At 45.0% G+C, this 22,066-nt stretch overlaps 1 protein-coding gene across 12 annotated transcripts in view; it reads left to right on the top strand.

Moving 5' to 3' along the window:
• The window catches only part of EIF4G3 (eukaryotic translation initiation factor 4 gamma 3), a 4,880,525-nt gene that overhangs the window by 2,713,492 nt on the left and 2,144,967 nt on the right, over positions 1-22,066 (top strand). The window lies entirely within an intron of this gene.

The raw sequence follows: 22,066 nt of genomic DNA, 5'->3' as shown, positions 1-22,066 counted from the left end.
TTACCTTAGGGACCACTGAAAAAGATTTAAGACTACAGGTGTTTGGCAGTAAACCCACTTGGTACAAGTCTGTACCACACAGATTCACTTGGTAGCTGTGGCTGAGCAGTCAGACTTTCTTCAAGAAGAGTTAGGCAGTATACAGAGCATACAAAATAGGTACAGAAATACAGTAGCACAAGCAAACACTGACCAGAGCTTGGGTGTAAAAGTATATAATTATTTATTTAACACACACTTATAAATCACACTAGCACTAAATTGGTAAGATAAGTTCAAAACACAATCACTATTTATCATATGTACATCCCTGATTACTTGTTGGACAAGTCTTAGTTAACACCACTTATTTCCAGACAGAGGTGAGCGCTTAACATTCGATGGCACTCCAACAAGTTAAATAAAAAGGGAGGGAAAAGCAGAATTATGGAAGCATACACAGTAAACACTTTTTAAAGAACCACAGCAAGTTAGGAAGGCACAGTCTAATGGTGAGCAAGGAAATGTAGGTGCTAGGCCCACTTTCAAGGGAGCCAGGCGGAAGATGCCCAAGACCAGACAGTTACACAGAGTCTTCTAAGTTTGTGGAGGTAGTTTGAAAAAGGTTTAGTTCAGTTCAGAAAAGTTAGCTAAGGTGTCCCAGGCTAACCCAGGTTCGAGAGACGAGGATTTAATACACCCCGTTCAATCGGTTGCAAGGGAAGCCAGGCGGAACACGGTACCTTAAATGGAGAGGTTCCTCCAGCGGGGGTAGTTGTTCCTGGCAGCGGGTGCAAGTTGCAGCGTCGTCCAGAGGAAGAGAAGATCTCGTTGTGGAGGAAAGATGAAGGTCGTTGCACTGCCAGGGAAGAAACCAGCCGCAGAGTCTTCCGGTACCAAGGTACTACCCTTTCGGTTCGCGGTGATGGTGAAAACGTGGTATCCCGGTTGCCGGGGTGCTTGGCACAGGCAAGGCGGCCACGAGATGCTCCAGGAAGGCGAAAAGAAGGTAGACTGGTTATCCCCACCAGTCGAAGGAAGAAGACTCTCCGGGCTGGAGATCTCCTCTGTCGTTGGGAAAAGTGGTGAGACGGTTCAGCAGGGCTCCACCGGTGGGGTGCTTTTATGCAGCACACCCCCATTCACTCAGCCTAGCTGTCAATCAAACATGCTAAGTGGTGAGCCGGCCGGCTCACCACTTGGGCCAAACACACAAGAGTGCGACCGACTTGAGTTACCAAGGTAACTCAGTCCAGCGTGCCTAAACCCCTTCCCACATCCCCTGTGGTACCCAGACAGAGTGGCACCACCTTTGGAGGCTTCTGTGGAGAAGCCCGCCAAAAAGTGGAACAAGAGTCACAGAAGAGAACACAAACGCCATTTTAGAATCGAGTTCTGGCAAAAAATACCAACCGGCGAATTAATATTAAATAAATAAACCAGCGGTATGTTCGAGGCTATAAGAATTAAATAATTAAAGTTGGTCGCCTCGAACAACGGGAAAATCCCATTGAGATATATTCGCGGTCAAATATAAAAAGTAGTATCCACTGCCACCAGCCAAAACTCGATCAGGGGGGACGGAGATGTGCCCCCTCAATCAACAGACCCCAGGGCAATCGAATTGCCCCGACCAGTACGTCCACAATATGATGGTTTATACTGGTTTCTGTTCATAATTTGGGACTAGCAAAGCCAATGGTGACTTTACATGCCCTGGGAGACAGTAGTCAGTCCCAGGGTATGGAGTCTATGTTGGGGGGTGGCTACGACACCCCTGGGTTACGGCACGGAGGGTGCTGTGTAACCCACATCAAAAAAACACATGAGACCCTATGGAGTAAAAGACCCCATAGCCCATAAAACACATGGAAAGTTAAAGGAACACCTCAAATCATGTCTAAGAGTGGGAGCAAAAAGAATCTCACTCTTAGCAGGAGAGAAAAAAATAAACCCCAAAAATCCAGCAAAGCTGCTGGGGACTCACCAGGTTTGGGAAATTAGCCTTACAGAGAATTCTCCCTAACACAGTATCTTCCATGTCTTTTGTGAAGTTATGTTTAACACTACTACAGTTTCCATTTTCTTGTTTCTCTCCTGAGGTTGTAGCATTGAGTCAATATCTGTGGTCTTGATAAGCTTGTTTTGTTTGGCCATGGTGCATCTCAGACATGCAAGTCCACCTAAACGGCCTCTGATGGGTTTGCTGATTTTCTACAGGATGCTGCCTATACCACCTCATTGCATTGTTTGCTGTACGATTCAGCACGTCAGCCATACTGTGGCTCTTAGCATAGGATATTTTATCCTGCTTCAATTCAGCCATCCATTATAGCCCCCTCCTAAATTGGGTGCATACCCGGGTTAGGAAGGAGAAGTATAGTGGAGGGTAGGGGGAGGCTTCCACCATCGCCATTCCTGCATCTACCTCCTGTGCCTCCATCCCCATGTCCTCATGAAACCTCCTTACCTGATATGTCCTGCACTGTAGATTTTTTTGTGGCAGCTTCACCCTGTAGTTGCCCTCTGTGTGCGAAGAGGTACCGGATGCGGCTATGTCCCAAAGTGCTACTTGGATTGTATTGCGGTCGTGACCCAGAACGCTGCTTGAGTGATGCAGTGAAATCTGCCCAATGTCTGGGGCCCGGTGCTCAGTGAGGATCAAGGGGACTGATCGGTGGGTTCGCTTTGGTACGGGCTGCCCAGTCCAGCTGTCACAGGGTTCTGTTGATCCAGCCACAAGCCAGTTCCACCTCCCAGGAATTGTGGCCGTCAAGCTACCTCCGAGGATCATGAATTTCGCAAAAACTCTGTTATCAAAACACACATAATTGGCTTGTACTGGCCTGCTGCAAATCTCTAAGCAGTTACGCAGAATGTGGGCCACTGCCTTCACATCTTATAGAATTAAGATGCAACACCGAACGCATGGCAACACATCAAGAAAATCACAAGTAACAGGCTTAACACAATTTTCACTTGCTACATTTTAAAGAGCAGATTTAATAAATGCTCTTCAGTAGAACACCACCAGTTTTATATGACAATACTCCAAGATGCATTAAAAAAGACTAACACGTTACCTTGCATTCTCATAAACCACCTACCATCCAGGAATTACCTGTTCCTTGCAGTTCTATAAAGAAATTGGATCAGAATCAGGAGGCAAGACACTGATCAGGCAATGATCACACCTTAGTCATCACAAACTGCACTAGGACCTTCAATTAAAGGGATTGGCCGTGTGCTGCCTCCTATTTAGATAAACAGCAAAAGGAAGAGACCCTTTATGGTGATGCACCAAAACTTTCAGTGGTAAGAATGCTTACTTCTCATCCAGATTGCACATGTGCATTCACATAAAAAATAAATAAACTAAACTAAACTAAACTCAAACAGATTTTCATGTTATGATATGCTCTGGCATTTATAATGTGCCTGTAGACTTTTGTTTCTCGTCGCGACAAGACAAGGAGGAGGAAACAGAGGGAGTCCAAAACAACGATTTTAGGGGTCAATCAGATCGCGCAAGTGCAGGGTAGTGGAAGGGGAGAAGTGCCAAGGGGCAGCGGGGGAGGAGTAGGGTGGGAGGGGAGAAGTGCAGGTAACTCAGAAGTGCAGCCAGCGGGTGGTTCAGTGCAGGTAATCCTAAAGTGCAACCAACAGTTGGCTCATAAGTACAGAGAGAGGGGACTGTAGGGTTGCAGCTACAGACCACAAGTGCTGGGGAAGCCAAGAGGCAATGCAAGGTGCAAATGGACATGCATGAGCCTGAGCCCAAGTTCATAGTGTGGCCAGGTGACCAGTGCATGGAGTAGTCTGGACATCAGCACGGGAAAGGAAGAGAGAAAGAAGAAGCAAAGAAAAAGGTCTGGAGTTGCTTCCGGAACTGGAGATGGTTCTGCTCAAGTTTGAGTGAGGCAGGGAGGCTGTTCCATAGGGAGATCCCAGCTGAAGATAGAGATTTGCCCCAGCTCTCTGCTTGGAAAAGCGATTGACTCTGAGAGTTGGAGGTGGATGAGCGTAGAGCTCAAGAAGGGATATGTTTAGGAAGAGCGAGTTGGAGGTAGTGCGATCACAGGCCCCAGAAAGCCTTGTGGGTGTTGCAGAGGGTCTTGAACTTGATCATTGCCACCACTGGGAGCCGATGAAGATATTTCAGAGCTGGAGAGATACGATCCCTGGACTTGAGGTTAAGGACAAGTCTCGCAGTCCTGTTCTGGATAGGTTTTAGAGGACGGAGAGTAGAAGCAGGAAGACTTAGAAAGAGGCTGTTGCAGTAGTCCAGCCTAGACCGGACCAGAGCTCTTGAGACAGGTGAGCTTCTGGGCGAAAGTGAGATAAGGAAGAATACCTCTGAGGAGGTGCAGCTGATAATTTGACTTCTTAGAGACGTCAAAGATGTGAGAAAAGGAGGAGAGGGTGGAGTCGAAGATGACCCAAAGGTTCTTAGCCTCACAGGTAGGGGCAGGAAGGGAGCCCAGAGTGGTCGGCCAGAGAGGGAGAGAGAGGAAAGGAGGGTGCTGGTGTTATGATGAGGAGGATCTCCGTCTTACTGGCATTAAGGAAGAGATCATTGGCGGCCCACCATTCCTGAATTGCGGCCAGGCAATCTAGAATGAGAGACGGAGAAGAGGCGGCTGAGGGGGGACTGAAAGAGAGCTGGGCGCCATCCGCATAACACTGAAAGTTGGAGCAGAAAGCAGCGATGCAGTGGGCAAGAGGTGACAGGTATTGGTTGAACAGCCAGGGAGAAAGGTTAGACCCCTGGGGAACACCACAATTAGAGAGAGAGGAAAGAACCAAGTTGGACCTCAGAGGGTTGATCCGTGAGACAGGAGGTCAGCCAGGCCAGAGCCTGATCAGTGATACCCAGGTTATCACAGAGGTGATTGAGCAGGATGGCATGGTTGACCGTATCAAAAGCAGAAGAAAGATTGAGGAGAATGAGGACTTCCGTGGAGGGGTACAGGTCAGAGGAACTCCCTGCGGAAGTGTTGCTGGTGCCCGAGGATTGGCCGAGGAGGAAAGAGGAGAAGGCAAGGTAGCCAACAAGGAGGAGGTGGGTGCAGGAGGGGTGGTGGAGGAAGGAGATAGCAGGGTTGATAGTTGCATCTAGAGAAACCAGATTTGTTTCTTGATCTGATCCCTCTCGGCGTGATCTACGCACTGACAATGACTGAGAGGATTTATTAAGTTATTCAGGATCCTGAAATTTCATACAAGTCTTTGGCTTACCAACCCTCTTTCCAATATGCGATGGAGAAAAATGCTCACAAGTAAATAATTCCACTCTGTGAGGAAAGTACCTCCACTTTTATCTTCGACAAACTGAAGGCCCGTTCTGGCCCCAAAGGTTCAGGATATTCGTTTTGCTGCTTGCACCTGTGCCAGCCAAGGCTATATCAGTATGGCGTGAAAGAAAATAATAGTCTGATAATTATCCTTTATTTATGAGAACAAATCCTCAATTAGGTTTTTTATGTGTATCTGCACGGAGGAATACCCTCACCTTGGTAATTAATGTCCTTCTCCACTGGATAAAGGGGCATTTAGGAGTATTTTCTTGTCTCTCCCATAACAATCCATTTTGCAACGACCTCTCTAGGCCTGCAGAACTAGTCAATATATTTTCTCCTGTTCCCTTTGTGATCTCTATTCATTTGAACAATTCTCATGGTTCAGAAACAGCTTAAGCTTTTCAAGATTTACTTTGCACAGAATTATTTGTATCCATCCCACCATCAGACCATGTAATCTTCTTTCACGAAGAGTGTAACTTTACCTTTTTATTACTGTTCACATTCACACATTCATTTGTCATGTTAATGCACCTATTGCCATGTTATTACGTGTATGGCCCACGTAAATCTAACTCTGCTATACTCTTCCATTATTTCTAATTTCATGATCATGTTAACACACCTACAGCTCAAAATCTATATTTCACCTGAAATTCTTCAACAGAAAGCAAGAGACTTTATCCGTGTGACAAGAATGTTGGCACTACGGTATCACTGACAATACGTGCACTTCATTTTATGGTTATTCTAAGCTGTTAGGATAAATTACTGGTTGAAAAGATTCAAATATCAAATGAGTTATTCCTAGAGTGGCACAAAAACAAAATGTTGTACGAAACCATTATTCTTTTTTATTGTTCACTTAACACCAGGGACCGTTTTCTAAGCGCGGGACCAGTATTCAAACCTGTATTGCTCTGTGTTGCCCCTGAGCTATGCTACCAGCTAAAGCTAATTGCGTTTATTTGTTTATAGTGTCTGCACATATTGTCCTTCTCTCTAGGGTGGTCTTGGTTTGGCCCTTTTCCCTTTAGGGTCCTTGCTGCAGCCCTGGTCTCTTTACCAGCATCTTAGCAAGGCTTTGCCTTAGCCTCTTCCAAGGCTTCTCAGGCGGATCGGCTCTTCCACGTTTTTGGCTTCAGTAGTGCTGTAGGGGAACTCTCCTTCTTCCCCATGGGTCAATCAATTTCCTCCAGGCTCTTCATGCAGCTTCCAGACAGTGAGTGCTCCAGGATAGTCCAGGCTCCTTCACCCAGGCAGCACCTCCTCTTTCAGTATGCAGCTCCTCTTCATTTACCAGTGTCTGGAGAGCAGTACAGGGAACCTGTCTGTTACTGAGACAAGTTCAGAGTGAGCTGGCTATAGTTTTATATCCAGCCAGACTTCTCTTCCTGTTGATCGTTGATTGGTGGAGAAGCCTTGCTTGTAGGATTGGATGGGAGTGTGTTTCCACTCTGGTCCTCCTGTGTTACGCTCTCTTTCGTATTTGGTCGGTTTGAAGTTCTGTTATTTTCTTCTCCAAATATTTGTATTAGTTTTGATTCTCCGTCATACAACAAAACACTGTACAATTTCAACTTCCCCTCCACCCCGCCAGAAGTGGTATCTGTCACTTCCCTTTATTAGCTTGGTCATAGTATGTTTAAAATTGTGATCTTGTGCGGAAACCATTGTGCCATATAATCATTTTGCTGATATGTCAAAACTAGGCCCCATGCCTGCTTGAATTTCTTCTGGTCCCCTTGGATTTTGTAGGTTACCCATTCCAATGTTGCAAAGTTCCACACTTTTTGTAGCCCGTTTTGTATCTTGGGAGCTGTCTGTTTCAATGTTTGTGCTTTTGCCAGCCACACCGCTACCAACAGGGTCGTCAGTCCTCTTTTCTGGGTTTTTGTAGGAGTTTTCGATCCCGGTTCCCACATTGCACACATCCATATCTTGTACCCATATGTTGCTTCTTGCATCCGTTTCTTGACCTCCCCCCAGAATGGTTGTAGTGTTGGGCAATTTCTCCATATGTGCAGCTAGTTTACCACAGCCGTACATGCCCCCCAACACTTATCTGATGTTTGGGGAAACATTGCATGGGTCCTGTCTGGCATAGAATGCCATTGAAGGGTTACCTTGATCTACATCTCCCTTAGTTGTATAGGGCAAGATAGTTTGGGGATGGCTCCCTATAGATATTACCACTGTCATCTTGGTATGGTCTCTCCCAAAGTTCTCCCCCATTTCCTCATGTAGTTCCACTGAACCCGCTCTTCTTGGTCGTTTAAGTGTTTGTATATATTGGATACAGAGCTTTTTGATCCTGTGTTTGTAGTTATAAATTGTTCAAAGGGCGTCAATTGTCTTGTAGCTGACTCCTTGATTTTTGGGGAGCTTAGCCAATGTTTCAATCAGTTACATTTGAATATTTCTCCCTTTGTCAGGCCTATATCCTGTAAACATTCCTCAAACGTTCTAAGTGACTGGCCCTGATACGTGTCCCTTATTTTCTGGCATCCTACTCTTTCCAACTGCCGAAATGCCTCCTTTTCCATTCCTGGTTGAAATTCAGGGTTTCCAAACATTGGATAGAATGGGGATGGTTTCACTGATAGTGCCCCTCTTTCCATTACCCTGTCCCATGTCTCTACTCCTACCCCCAGTATCTCACTGATCGTAGCATTCAGGCATCTCTTCCTTTTATCCATACACAGGATTCCCTGGAGGGGTCTTTCTGAAACCGCCCTATACTGTCGTGCTCATATTTCATGTTGTTCTCCCCTTAGCCATTCCTTCATGACCCGTAATTGTGCCGCCTCATAGTATCTTGGTAGTATCACCATTTTTACTATAGTCATTCTCTCCCCGGGTTCCATTTCAACAGGTCTGTTCTCATTTTTTCCAACGGCTACGGATAATTCGCCACATACATATGTTCTAACTTTTTTGTAAGAGTTATGTCCAAGTACGCTATCCCTTTTTCGGGTTGCTTCAGTTGCATGGTCGACTCCCATCTGTTCAGGACCTCAGGGCTCTCTGTTAAGTGTAGCATCTCAGATTTTTGCCTATTTTTAGTCCTGATATCACCCCAAATTCCTCCAGTTCTTTTATTAAACCGGAAGCGAGCATTCTGAATTCGACAGGGCTACTAGTATATGGTCTGTGAATGCAAATGTTTTCTGTGCTTCTCCTGCCATTTCTATTCCCATGAGCTAATCTAATTCTCATATCCTAATTAATAAGGGTTTGAAGTATATGGTGTAGCGCAGCGGGGATAGTGGGCACCCTTGTTTGGTTCCTCATCCTAGTGCTACTTTGCCCAACACTATACTGTTTGCAGTTATACGGATTGATGGTGTGTCATAGTTAGCCTGTACCATGTTGAGAAACTTGGTACCAACCCCATATGTTTCAGTGTATTGAACAATGAATGACCACTCGACCCTGTTGAATGCTTTTTCTGCATCTAGCGACACCAGAATTGCTGGGTTATTCCCGTTTTTTCTATTAGATGACTAATTCTACTAGTATTGTGAAGGTTTGTCTGGATGTATGAAGCCCGATTGGTCCTGGACAATAAATTTTGGTAGGAGATAAGTTAGCCTGTTGGCGAGTATTTTTGTGTATAGTTTTGCTTTGATTTTTCTTAATGCTGTTGGTCGGTATGACCCTGGTAGTGCTGGATCTTTCCCTTGTTTATGCAATACTACTAGTTTTGCTTCATTCATTGAGGGGGTTATATTTCCCTTTGTTTTAAATGCATTAAATAGTTTCGTGAGAATTGGGGTCAGAATGTTGAAGTATTTTTTGTAGAAGCTGGCCAGGTATCCATCCCGTCCCGGGGCTTTATTTTTTGGTAGATCCTTTATGGGTTTTTTTTTTTACCTCATCTTCCCTTATTTCCTCATTTAATTCTACCCGTTCTTCCTCCGTTAACTGCTGAATGGGGAGTCTCGCCAGGCATTCCTCTTGTTGTTCTTCTGAGGGATTATCTGATGCGTACAACCTCTGGTAGAGCTCCCTAAAGATTTCCCCATGTCCTCATTTGTTGTTTTGTCCTTACCCTTGCTATTTCAGAGTTTTTTTAATTGTTTGGGTCCCCTTCTTTATCTTTAATTGTCTAGCTAGGTGTTTGTCGACTTTATTGGCTTTCACATAGTGCCACTGTTTCAGGTATAGTAATGCTTTCCCTGCCCTTTAGTTTTAAGTGTCTCTAGTTGGCCCTGAGTATGTCTCAAGGCCTTTCTTAGCTTATTATTTGGGACTGTTGCCATTTCCTCTTGAATGTCTTACTTTCTCTTCCAGGTCTCTTTCCCACGGTCTTCTCTGTTTCTCTTTCCCCGCCTTGAGTGCTATGAGGTGTCCCCTTGTTACCGCCTTAAATGCATCCTATATTATTTCCTGTGGCTCTTGCTCCAAGTCATTTTCTCTGAAATATTGCTCAATCTTTTCTCTTATTATTTCGCTCTGTACTGGATCATATAGGAGGTCTGTGGGGAATTTCCAACTCCATAGTACCGCCTTTGTATTTCTCCACTTCAAGATCATCCACAGTGGGGCGTGGTCTGATAGGAAGATTGATCCCACTTGTATTTCTCCTATTTTTCCTAATAGCCCTGTAGTTGTCCAGATGTAGTCTATCCGTGAGCTGGAGGAGTGTACATGTGAGTAGTGAGTAAATCCCTGTTCCTGCCCTCTGATTAACCACCATATATTGTGGAGGGCCAATATGGCCATCTTCCGTCTTAACGCTTTGGATGTGGCTTGTGTTCCCTGTGTTATGTTCCCACTCCTATCCTTCTAGTATGATGTCTCATTTAGCAAAGGTCTCTAGTTTTGACAGTACTTCCCTTATATACCCATCCTGTCCTGTATCTGACACATATATCGACGCTAGCGTAATAATTTGGCCTCTTATGACCACATTCAGAAATATGCATCTTCCCTCCTTGTCCGCTACGGAGTCCTTTACTTGTGTTCCCAGCCTATCATGTAGTGCGATAAGCACCCCTACCTTTTTCCCCCCCTGTGTTAGCTTGGTATATTTGAGTGTATCCCCTGATTTTATATTTCCATTTGTCAGGTTTTCTTATATGCGTTTCTTGGAACATCAGTATATCATATTTTCCTCCCTGTAAGAGGTGTTCCACTTTTTTCCTTTTGACAGGGGTATATAGCCCCCTCACATTGTAAGTTAGTACTTTAAGGTCCTTCATATCCCCCCATCTGCCATTCCATGACTTTTGTTTTCTCCACTTCTGATATCCTCCCTTCCCTCTCCTCTCCTTCTCTTTCACCTCTCCCCAACTTGTCAACATCAACTCCCAACTTAAACTCCCCCCTTTCCCTCCCTCCCTCCCTTTCCTTGAGGAGTGTCCAGGTTCCTTTGAGCGCTCGAATGGTGTGTCCGTCGCACCTGGCCGTCGTGCCTTCCCAGAGAGATCATTGTGGGGATTACTAAACCCAACTAAATTTTCCAAGTTGCGCCCCCTCTTCCTCCTCCCCATGGGCTGCAAGCTTGTGTTAGGCGTTGTTCCTGGGTATTTCTTATGTTCCCATCTCCTCCTGTTTTTGTAACCTTTCGTCCGGTGTGCTCATACTCCTACTGTCCTTTTCCACTCCCATCTTTGTCCCACTTTTGCTTTTCCTTGTTACTGTTTTCCATTCCCACGGTTTCTTGCGGTTTCCCTCTCCACTTCGTTGTTCCTCTATGCTCCCTCCGTCTTTTCTTTGCATTTTTAAAATCTGTTTGCCTTCCTCACGTTGTAATCCTGTGAATTCGTGCCTCCCATGTGAACATTAAGCCAAAAGGAAACGTCCACTTGTATCTTACCTGCTTTGTCATTAGGAATTTCACCACTGGCCCCATCGGTCTCCTTTTTAGGAGCGTGGTCTGTCCTAGGTCTTGGTATATGTGTACATCGTTTCAGTTTATTCGTGCCACCCTTGCTTTGCTTCGGATCTGTTCCTTCTGGCGTATGATGTAATTGCTACCAGTACATCTCTTGGGCGGGCGCCTGTTTCTCCTGTCCTCCTTGGTCCTACTCGATGTATTCTGTCCACTTGGACGAGTTCCTCCTTGACCATTGCCATTATTTCTGCAAAGAGTTGCTGAGCTGTGCTTTTTGAGTCTTTGTCCTCCACCGCTTGTGAGTTTTTTTTTTATCGGAATGTCCGATCGCCTTGAGTGATTTTACAGGTCCTCACTTTGGATTTCTAGATTGTGTGTTAGGTGTGCTAAGGGAACCAGTGTCTCGTCATTTTTTTGTGCGACTTCCTCTATGTTCTTTACTGTTCCTATATGTTCCGTAAGGTGTCCGTACTTTCTTCCAGCTTGGCCACATCTATTCCGAGTTCTTGTAGTGATTGTCTCATTTCAACTTTCAAAGTCTCAAATTGTGTTCGGAAGGATGACATAAATTGAGTTTGGAATTCTTGAACCAACTCTGCATGTCTTCTTTGCTCGCCATCCTGCCTTCTTTTCTGGTAGTCAGCGTGGGTTGGCTTTGGGGGGGGTTTCCCTCTTTTGGGGTTTGCTATGTTCACTGGGCCCACCAGTTGTTTGATGCTTGGCTCTTATCTTACTTGGGGGCTTTGTTGAGTTGTTGACGCCACCTTCGCCCTTGTCTTGGACATGTGGATGCTGTTCGGGCCTATTCCGATGTGCCCCTCCTATATATATATATATATATACTGTGTTTCTCTTTTGCTCACGTGGATGGGGAAACTTTCTGTGGTGTCCCCTGATTGTGCCTCTCTTCTCGTTCTTCTTTCTACTTCTGAGGGGGATATTCATTGTTGTTGTGATCTAATTCCCCCGGTTTTATATTTGGTATATTGGGGGGAATTGAGGAGGAGGGGGGGTACCCCGCCACTTTTGTTCTTGCTTAGGCTCCCCCACCTGTAGTCTCTTGGTTCTTTTCCCCTTACTTGCTGTCTCCCGGTCAGCCTGACCATTTGATCATTGAACCCCTGTTAGGTCTTGTTTCCTTTGTAGGGTTATATATTGCCTCCCTACGTTCTCTGCTTCACTTGATGGCTGGGGCCTTCTTGTTGTTTCTTTGCTCCACCTCCTCCTTTCTTTTTACCTCTATGTACTTAGACCCCCTCGGCTCTTTCTCCCTTTGCTTTTTCCCCCTTTGTGTTATAGCTCGCCTCTTCTTCCCCCCTCCGAGTCCGGGGCGCTATCCTTGGTACTCCTCCCCCTCCCCCCACTCACCAGTTGGTGTGCTCGCTTCCCACTCGTGGGTTGGGGGGGTGGTATCTCAGCTTTCCCTCCGTTTGTCGGTGATTCGACGGTGCCTCAGGTCGGATGGGTTCTTTCCTCACTCGTTCCTGGCCGCTCAGTATTTCCCACGTCGCCTCCGGTGAGTCTTTGCCTCGGGCTTCTCCTGCTCCCCCACTGGGTGTGCATTAGTCGGGCCGCGCCTCCCGCGTCTCCTGCTTCCTCTTTGGCTATGCCTTTGCCAGCTCGTGCTGCTGCGTATCACTGCGTTTTGCTGGGCAGGGTTATTCTCTTTGCACGGTGCAGCTGCGTATTTCCTTATCCCTCAGTGGGGTTCTTTCTATGTTTCCCGCTTTCGGTGTGCAGGATTTTTATTGAAAGCTGTGCCACACATCTCCTTTATCTATTTTATGTTGCGGCCTGGTGGGGAGAGACACTCAAGCATGTCGTCCTTGCTGGCTGCCATCTTGGAATACCTGAAGTTCTGTTGTTTTAATCACCTTTTCACTTTCTTTTATTTATTTGTCTTGTGTCCCGGGCAGCTTTAAAATGTGATTGTCTTGTCTTTGGGTTCAGGTTCTAATTTTATTAACTTAAGTGCACCCTTGCATTTCCCTATGTTCCTCTATGGGGATTCAAACCCATAGGTTCTATGTTGTGCCTATCATCCTGGACTTGTGCTGGCGCTGCCAAAGGAAAAGGCCTGGGCCTTTCCTCTAAGCTCCTGCATCGCCTCGCTCCACTACCCTCCTGCAGCATTGAATACACTGTTGTCTCTGCTCCTGGAGCTCCAGTCTGGGCATGGTGTGGGGTGGATGCCCCGCAGTACCTCCACCTGGCATGTGCTGCGTCATTGGTGCCGCTGTATTCTCCTGCATCGCTGCTTCACCCACCTACTAGAACAGCCCAGTTGGGCAATTTATTTCTTTTTGCTTATTGTTGTCAAATTTTAGGCCTGCTGCACAATCAAATATTCCTGTTCTACCTTTTTCAGGCGCCTCTTTGTTCAGAAGTCAAGTTACTGCAGAGATCCTAGTCTTTAAATCCAGATGTGTCCGGTTTTATTCTTCCTGTTTCCTAATAGCAAACTGGTTTGCTGTCCTTTTAAAAAGGGCGAAATATGAACATTTGTCTTCCATTGTGGAATGGGAGATATATAGTTTTATATCGTCTGGGGAATCCATAGCATAATAATAAATAGTGAATTTCATGGCATGTAGGAGCAGTAAATAACTTTATTCCAGCATGAAGTAACAAGTTAAGTAAGTGGGTAGGGAGACCCCCAGGGGCTCTCAAGTTTCCAGCTCACACAGCTCCAACTGCCCCTGTCTCACTCAAAGTTCAGATCATAACAGATAGTTCTGGATGGAATCCCCCTCACTGCAGGTTCCATCATGAATGGTCCTTTAGGTTTCAACACATAAAACACCTCCCTCCTTACACCCCTTGTGGAATCATGCCACCACTACTTTCAATCAGGTTACTCTTAGCTACTCTCTCTTTATTCCAAACTCTGCCATCCTCCATGACAACTGCATCATGAAAAACCCTCTATCCTCTGTAGTCCACAGAACCTACTAGCACTTGTGGAAACCCAACCCGGTTTCTTGGCATGTAGCAGCTCCCCTTCTAGGACCTGTCTACTCTTAACATTCTTGATTGTATTATATCTGTCCTTCATCCTTTCTGCCTTGCACCTAACCACATCCTTCAATATTTGCTCATCCCACTCCACAAAGCACACCCGCCCCAGCCATGGGAGACATACTGCTTCGTGTGCTTTCCTTCTCTGTAACACTTCAAAATGGTACAAGTCCAGTGGTGGCATGCAGCATCAGCTTATATGCATATCTGTGTTCCACTATCTTTTCCCAACTCTGTCCCATCTCTCTAGCCATCCTCACAGGCTGCATCAGGGTGCAATTGAACCTCTCAACCGCTCCATTTGTCTCTGGATCGTACAACAAGGTATTGTGGTATGTGACCCCCTTACTCCTTCCAGAATTATATGCAAGTAGCTTCTTCTGAAAGCATTCACTCTTGACTACTTTATCAAAAAAACCTACAACCACTTAGGAGTCAACCTACTGTACCACTATTACTGCTACCTACTTAAAATACCTTCTCCTTCCACCACATCCAAAGCCACAAATTCTCAGGGTAAACTGCATATGGTATTTCCCCTTCCTGTAATGGCTTGACATGTGAAGAATGATGGTCTGGAGGCTTGCCTAGAGCAATTGCCAAAGGAGTAAGATTCATTCTAAATCTTCCAGCCATCAGCTGTTTGTTTTTGCTTTCCCAAGGTAAACTGGGCAACTCCAGCGGTCTTAAGTGGTTGGGTGTGGTTCCTAAGAGCCTATTCTGTTTCCCCACATATCCCACACCCTTTCACCATTTCACCATGTCCTCTATATTTGTATCCACCCTAGGCCACCAATAGTTGCCCCTCAACCTTCCTTTTTGTTTTTATTATGCTGAGATGACCTTCATGTCCAGCACCCAAAATCTTACTCAACACACTCAAAGGAGGTACAACCCTACACCCTTTACACAACAACTCTCCTTCCATACTCAGTTCATCTTTGACCTATGAAATGGATTTAATGAGTCTACACCAGACAAACCATTCCATCCCACGCCTACCATTTCAATAACTTGTGTCAACTCAACATCTTCCTGCAAGGCTGCTGCCCACTCATTTACGGCACAACTGCAAACCAAAAACATTTGTTCATCCTCAAAGTCCTCTCCCTCTCCTCGAACTGTTTTCCTGCCCTAGAAAAGGTGTCTATCACATTTTCCCATCAATGAACTTATTCCTTGTTTCAAGGTCATGCCCCTGTAGTGAGGTGAGCCATCTCATTATTCTGTGAGACTCTCAGTCAAGTCTCTCACTCATGAAGATCCCTATGACAGGCTTGTGATTCATTTACATTTTAAACTTCCTCTCCCATAAAAATGCCCTACATTTCTTTACAGCCCATACCACACTTAGGGCCGCCTTCTTAATAACTGAATATTGAGTTTTAGTATCATTTGTAGTACACGATTATCATGGGAGCTACCCTTCTGTCAGGGCATTGCTCTCCTTTAGGTTTCAGGGTTTTTCAGAACACACACATGGGGGCTAGATGGGTGGTAGCCTGACGTTCATGGCATCTCCTGCGGTCACAGGCAACCAACACTATTGTGGACTAGGCACTTCCTTGTTCCTGCGTGATGGCTGCTCAACTGGCCTTGGATATCTCACAAGTGAACTCTAGTCTCTGAGCGTGGCATCCTATTTAATCCACACCTAGAGACCGGTCCATGCTTCACATTGTTTCTGCAAAGCTTACCGCGGCAGCTCCGTCCCGACCTGCAAAGAGAAAAGTCAAGGTGTTATCAAGACAAACAATGGAACTCTTGATACTTGGCAATAGGATTCATACTCACCAGCCACATCGTAGATCCTTCGTCCTCCTCATCTGGTCTTCGCTTTCAACTCTCCGAACTCCCGATTCTGCTTGCCCCGATCATAGGCTCACCGTTCCACGATCATCGCGACCGCACCTACAGAAGAAAGGATGGTAAAAAGATTAGAATTACAACAGAAAGGCAGCTGATCGCTCCGCACCTTATCGCGCATGTTCAATCTCCACCAACATTCCAAAAGGACATTCACGCTGCATCAACTCCACCGGCAGCATTCAATTAAACAAACTGAAAGTTGCAGATTGCGCCGCAGTCATCTGCACGCATTCTGTCATTAGCAGCATCCAGATAAGCTGTCACGCAGCATCATCGCTGCAAAGCAATAAAAGACGCACATCAGAGCGCACTCAGGAACTTACCTGCCTCAAATGCACTATGTGCATGCTTAAGGAAACTCAGTCCATCATTCTCATTCACCTCTAAGAAGAAAGGTAGAAGGATTAGAAAACTGAGGACAAGACACACTCTCATCACTCAACTCCCTGTGGAAAGAAAGCAATCAAAATCTTACCATTACCACAGAGGCTGTATACCTCAAATCGCAGCAGGTCTGGCAAGAGAGCCATTGAAGCAACTGGAAACAGCCCATCTCCAAGAACTGGCACCCCTGCGTGATACAGGTGAGCTTGCGCACTAGAATTTGAGGCATCACATTCCACGGGAGTGGGAGAGTGGGAAGGGAGTCACAGATCGGGGTCCCATAAAGTTATAATCAGTTTCTCTTGTGCTTACAGAACCAGCATCCAGTGTTCCCTTCAAGCCCATTGAGTGGAGGTCTGCTAGGCCCTGCGCAGAGTCCAGGTAAGCGTTACAATGATGCAAAGGCCACAGCCCATTCCACTCCATTCTGCTTCTGCGCCAGTACTGCACATAGACCTGACACTCTGGCACCTTTCACGACACACTTATCATAGTGTGTCAAAATTGGCTGATGCCAGTACTTTAGCCAATGCTCCTTCTACATACTAAAATTCACGTTCGCACTCACTGCTCCACCTGAATTCTATTTGTGCCTTACATAATTCCCTTATATTTTTACATCTGTCAGCAAAGTGGCTAACAAATTTAGAGTAAAGCTCTACCAATCGCCAAAAAGAGATGAAATGCTATCGGTTCTCTGGGGTCTCTGAGTTAGTTATGGCAGTAGACAACTCCCTCTTAGGTTCCACTCCTGCCTCACTTAATCTATGCCCCAGATAATCTATGGAAAGACAGCTGAAATGTATGATTTTCCCTCCTCAGTGTGAGACCCGCCTCCCAAATGTCTTGCAATACCCGAGACAACCTTTCGTCATGCTCAGTCTCTGTACTCTCAGTGACACAAATATCCTGCAAATAGGCAACACTTAGAATTCAATTCAGAGACCAACCCAAAGGGCATCCTTTTCAAACTATAGGTTCCTTCATGTGTTAGAAACAGGGTATAGTCTTTCAAACTTGGGTACAACCTGACCTGTTGATATGCTGAGGCTAAGATAAGGGCACTGTGAGACTGGCAAAGTATCAAGGGAGACACAGACTCAACAGTATTCATTTTAAAACCTTTATTTACTAAGGTTCCTGCGTTGGTGGAATGCCTGACTGACCCTAACTCTAAAGGGATGGTTTCCTAAACTAATGGTACAACGTTCTTTGATAAACACTTTTTTTCGATTGTTTTTTTGAAATGTTAGTTTTCAGCAAAAAAACTAATCTATAAAAATAGGGAGGTGGGAAAGTGCATTTGAGGGGTTAGGGGGGTCGGGAATAGAGAAAAATGGACGATGGGGTTTGGGGAACCCCCCAAAATTAAAAAATAAAAGATTCAATTCATGTTTTTGATGAAGAATATTCATACAAAAACTCACCGAAAATAAAATCCATTGATGAAAGGCCATAGAACCATTTCTAATGGCCATCGTTATCGAATAGTATGTCTGTGTCTAAACCTATGCATGCCTTCACGCTTTACAAAAAATGTGATGGGAACTCTTTTGAAAAGGACAAATAGTGATTCAACAAAAATGGCAAAACCAAAATTGGTTTCAGGTGGTCTTCTCACCAGGTGCAAATTGGTCAATGTCACCAAGATGGTTTCACTCAACTGGGCTGTTTGTAAGAACTTCTCCACGTGGCCCTTAGAGTGATTTCAAATACCTTCAGTGTCTTTGAGTTCCTTGGGGTTCCCTTCCCCAAGCTTCAATCCTTTCAACACTAAAAAGAAAACCAATAAGTCTCCAACTTGGTTGGGCCTCTTAGGGTTTCCTTCCCCAGGCTCAGGCCCCTTTCAGCTTTCAAAACACAAAATCACTTTTATCAAGATGCACCTTACTTTCTCCAATAGGCCTCCCAGGGTTCTCTTCCAGCTTTCAAAAGACAAAAACAATATATGTCACAGTTCCTTTTTTGGTTTCACACGCACCCTTTCTCATACTTGGGCCCCTCTAGTTCCAGATACCAATTCAACAGGCCAGGATGTGCCTTTTCCTTATATATAGTCTTTATTACATACCATCTTCTCATGGGGTAGAATCGGAGGCTTTCGAAAACGCCAGGCTCATTGCTTTTCTTCAGCGCGATCACTCTGACCCCCCTTGCCCCTCGCATTGGTTCTTACTCTAGCTTTCCTTCGCACTTTTTATCTTCAGGTGCTTCCTGCACCATTTTCATGTATTCCTTTCCCTTTGTCGTGCACACTTGCACTGTCCTTTATTCCTTCTCTTTGTTGTGCCTTTTGCTCACTTCTTTCCCTCTTCCGTGCACCCCTGCACCTGTTTCTTTCTTTCTGAGTTGCTTGCACCCTTTTTACACTGTCTTTTCCACAGGCTTCTGGCCCTCTTTCTACTTGCATCACTTCATTGTCCAACTTCACTCCATTTATTATTTCACACACGCGCGTCTCCCTAGTTTCGCCCTTACACTGTTTCTTGTATCTTTGTATTGTTGAAATCTTCCCGTTAAGTTCAATCGAACACTCACACAAACACTGTTCTCTTTCTTACATGTTTGTAGTGTTATTTTGTATCACGCTCTTCACCACCCGGTTCTGCAGTGCTTTTCGACTCACCGGGCTGATGGCTCTTCATGCTGAGGTCAGGGCCTCACCCAACTGCCCCTTGGACACTTGTGGGCTGTCTCACCAGCCCAGGGGAATGGGGATTCACATACACAGGTTCTGCAGAGGCCCAGCACGCCTCTCGGCTCCCATACATGGACTCTTCTTGGCTCACTGGAGACACGGCTGCGTCGCCATGCTTCAGCTCTTTATAACTGCTGCTTCTTAGCGTTTTGGTCTCTGGCCTCCAGTCCTGGGCGCACCTGGTATCTCGGCTCTCCTCCCAACTCGCTCTCCTACTCACCGATCCATTTGTGTAATACCACACCTTTTATAGTGAAAAGACCAGTTAAGTGGAGTCTGGTGTCAATGGCTACTATTAAATGCCTGACCCTGCCTGACTCTATTAGCAGGACAACTTGAGTTCTTCCAGGGTAGGTTTCCCTTATTTTCCACATGTTATTCCTATGTGTAATCTTACTGATCTTAGTTGCCTCTTCCTCGTCTCACTATTTGGTTTAAATGGGGAGTGAGATGGTATGAGATGGAACTTGACATTGACAAGCTATGTTATGACAGGGTGATTGCTAGATAAAAGGTGAATCTCTATGTATTAAATTACTCCCTATGTTACGCGCCCCCCCTACCCCCAAATATGTGAGCACAGGCCTGTATAGTCCTTCCCATGATCTGAACTGGGGAAAGATAAAGAAGCGTTGGAATTAAGATTAGGTCTTTGTCTCACCTTGCTTTCCCCTTTCCCTGGGGTTGCTCTGGGTTTGTCTCTTTCTTGGGTTAGAGATAGTGGGGCCTGCATAACCCGCAAAGGCTTCTGGGATTTCTCCACGTATTGTCCCATTGAAATACTGCATCACTCCTTGGGTCTTCTCCTGAGGGCAGCCCCCAGTCTCCCCTACCCAGGTGATCTTCCCTCACTTGTCGACCCCCAGGGTTGGGATCCAAAAGCAACGGCCCTCCCCAGACCACCTGAATAGAGGTTTTTCTGGGTCTAAATGTGAGAATACCCCTACGTTTCTCATAGCATTAAAAAATGTTTGCACCTGTGACTAAGCTCGATAATAAACCTATATTCGGGACTGGTAACCTGTCCGCAACTACCTCGTGGTTTAGTCCACACAGGTCCTTGCATAACCAGACATGCCCACTAGCCTTTCTCACCACCACTATGGGTGATACCCACTCAGAGGCTTCTTCTGACTCATTGACTCCATCCTGCTTGAGCTTGAGGATCTCAGATGTCAACAACTGGTTTGGCATTATCTTTCCGTCAAATGCAATGATGAAAACTCTTAAGACTCCCTGACTCTAGCCTGAACACTTCCTTTAACCCTTCCTTACGACCACTGCTATCAGACCGGGTTGTTGTGAGGGGTCAGAAATGAGAGGCAGGAATGAAGCAAATCACATTTGGGCAGCTGGTGATAACATCAAATGGTTACTTGAGGCAAAGATTATTAAGTGTTTTGGCCAAACAATGTATAGCAATGTCCTAGAAGCTAAAGAAGGGGGCACAATATTGTTTATGCTGCGAAGATTTTGAACTATGAGGTTCAGCAAAAACCGCTGCTTGGTATGGGGCCCTGAGAGATGGTACTCGAGAACCTTCAGAGAATTTTGAGGCATGGAACGCACTCCTCCTTGCAAGGTTTCGCCCATCGGACGATGAGCCCCCCGTAAACACTTGATGATGGCTTTCTTTGAACATATGATTCCATATGTTCTTTGTTAATGAGTGTCGGTTATGTTGGACCATGTGCCTCATTTGATTTGACTGAACTGTATCCACCCTTGTGGGGGCTACCTGCGAGACGATCCCTTGCAGACACTTACTGATCCCTGCCAAATCATTAGACGCCTTATTTTCTTGTATGTTGTTTTCTTTCCTTTTTGGTTTAAGGTTATACTCTGTTGTTTTTCATAGTATTGGGCATTGTATTTGCTCCTTTGGGGTGTTATTTTTGTCTGTGGATTTAAATAACTGAGAATACTGATAATAAATAGAATTTAAAATAAATTGAAGCGAAGAATAAATGAAGTGCCATTGGGTCGTGGGTTTATGAGTAGATGGGTTTGTGGATATGGGTAACAGATCTTCCTGGGAGCACAGAGTCTTGTTGTTAAGTCCAGCCAAATGGTGAGTCAAATTGTGTTAGTTAATAAAACAAATGTAAGGGGTGCTGGAGAGCAGCGTTTGCCAGTGTTTTCTGGGTTTCGTTTGGTTTCATAGGAAGATAAGCAGGATGTATGCTGGAGGATTTATAAACAAAGGGGTGCCTGGTCAAAATCCCTTTTCCTCCAGGCTAATAAATGTAAGAACAAACAGAAATGGACCAAAGGAATAGGGAATGCCGCATTTTATACATTTATCTTTTTAGAAATATCAATAAATGTCACACTTTTAAATTCAAATTAGTTTTATTTTCATACACAGATATAAAATATCAATTCATAAAAGATATATAAAAAACACTTATCAAAATTCAACTCGCATATATTCACTCCTACCATCATTCAATATCAGTTTAAAAATATATATACATACCACACCTGCCTCCTTGACCACTTGGTCAACAATCTATCTTGTTTCACTCTGAAATGTCCTCCACCTTATTCACAGATGGTCCTATCTGTGTTTGATCAATTGCACAGATATAAATGTCTACATATGTTTCGGTTGTCTATTTGGACTTCAACACATCCGTCCACTTGATAATGAAACATTCATCAGGACCACAATGGGGAATTCAATCATTCCTGTTAAACCGAGTAGGGTGAGTTGTATCACCTATAAAATAAAATAAAAACCATTAGCAATCTAAAACTTGAACCATTCCCTTATCATTTTTTTAATTACTGTTAATGTAAAAGAACATGATTCTAACAAGTAATCATTAGATCACCATATCTGAATGTTGTATTATTACATTACAGAAATATTGTTAATTGGATTAATCCTATTCGCACCTATGTGTGGAGATCTGTACATTTGCCCCCACCCCAAGGATGCAAAAAAATATATATGAGGAGAACCTCTTCAAT

The sequence above is a fragment of the Ambystoma mexicanum genome, chromosome 8 (genome assembly GCF_040938575.1).
Source record: "Ambystoma mexicanum isolate Mex_15411 chromosome 8, UKY_AmexF1_1, whole genome shotgun sequence".
Taxonomy (NCBI): Eukaryota; Metazoa; Chordata; class Amphibia; order Caudata; family Ambystomatidae; genus Ambystoma; species Ambystoma mexicanum.
This window is presented reverse-complemented; position numbering and strand designations above follow the sequence as displayed.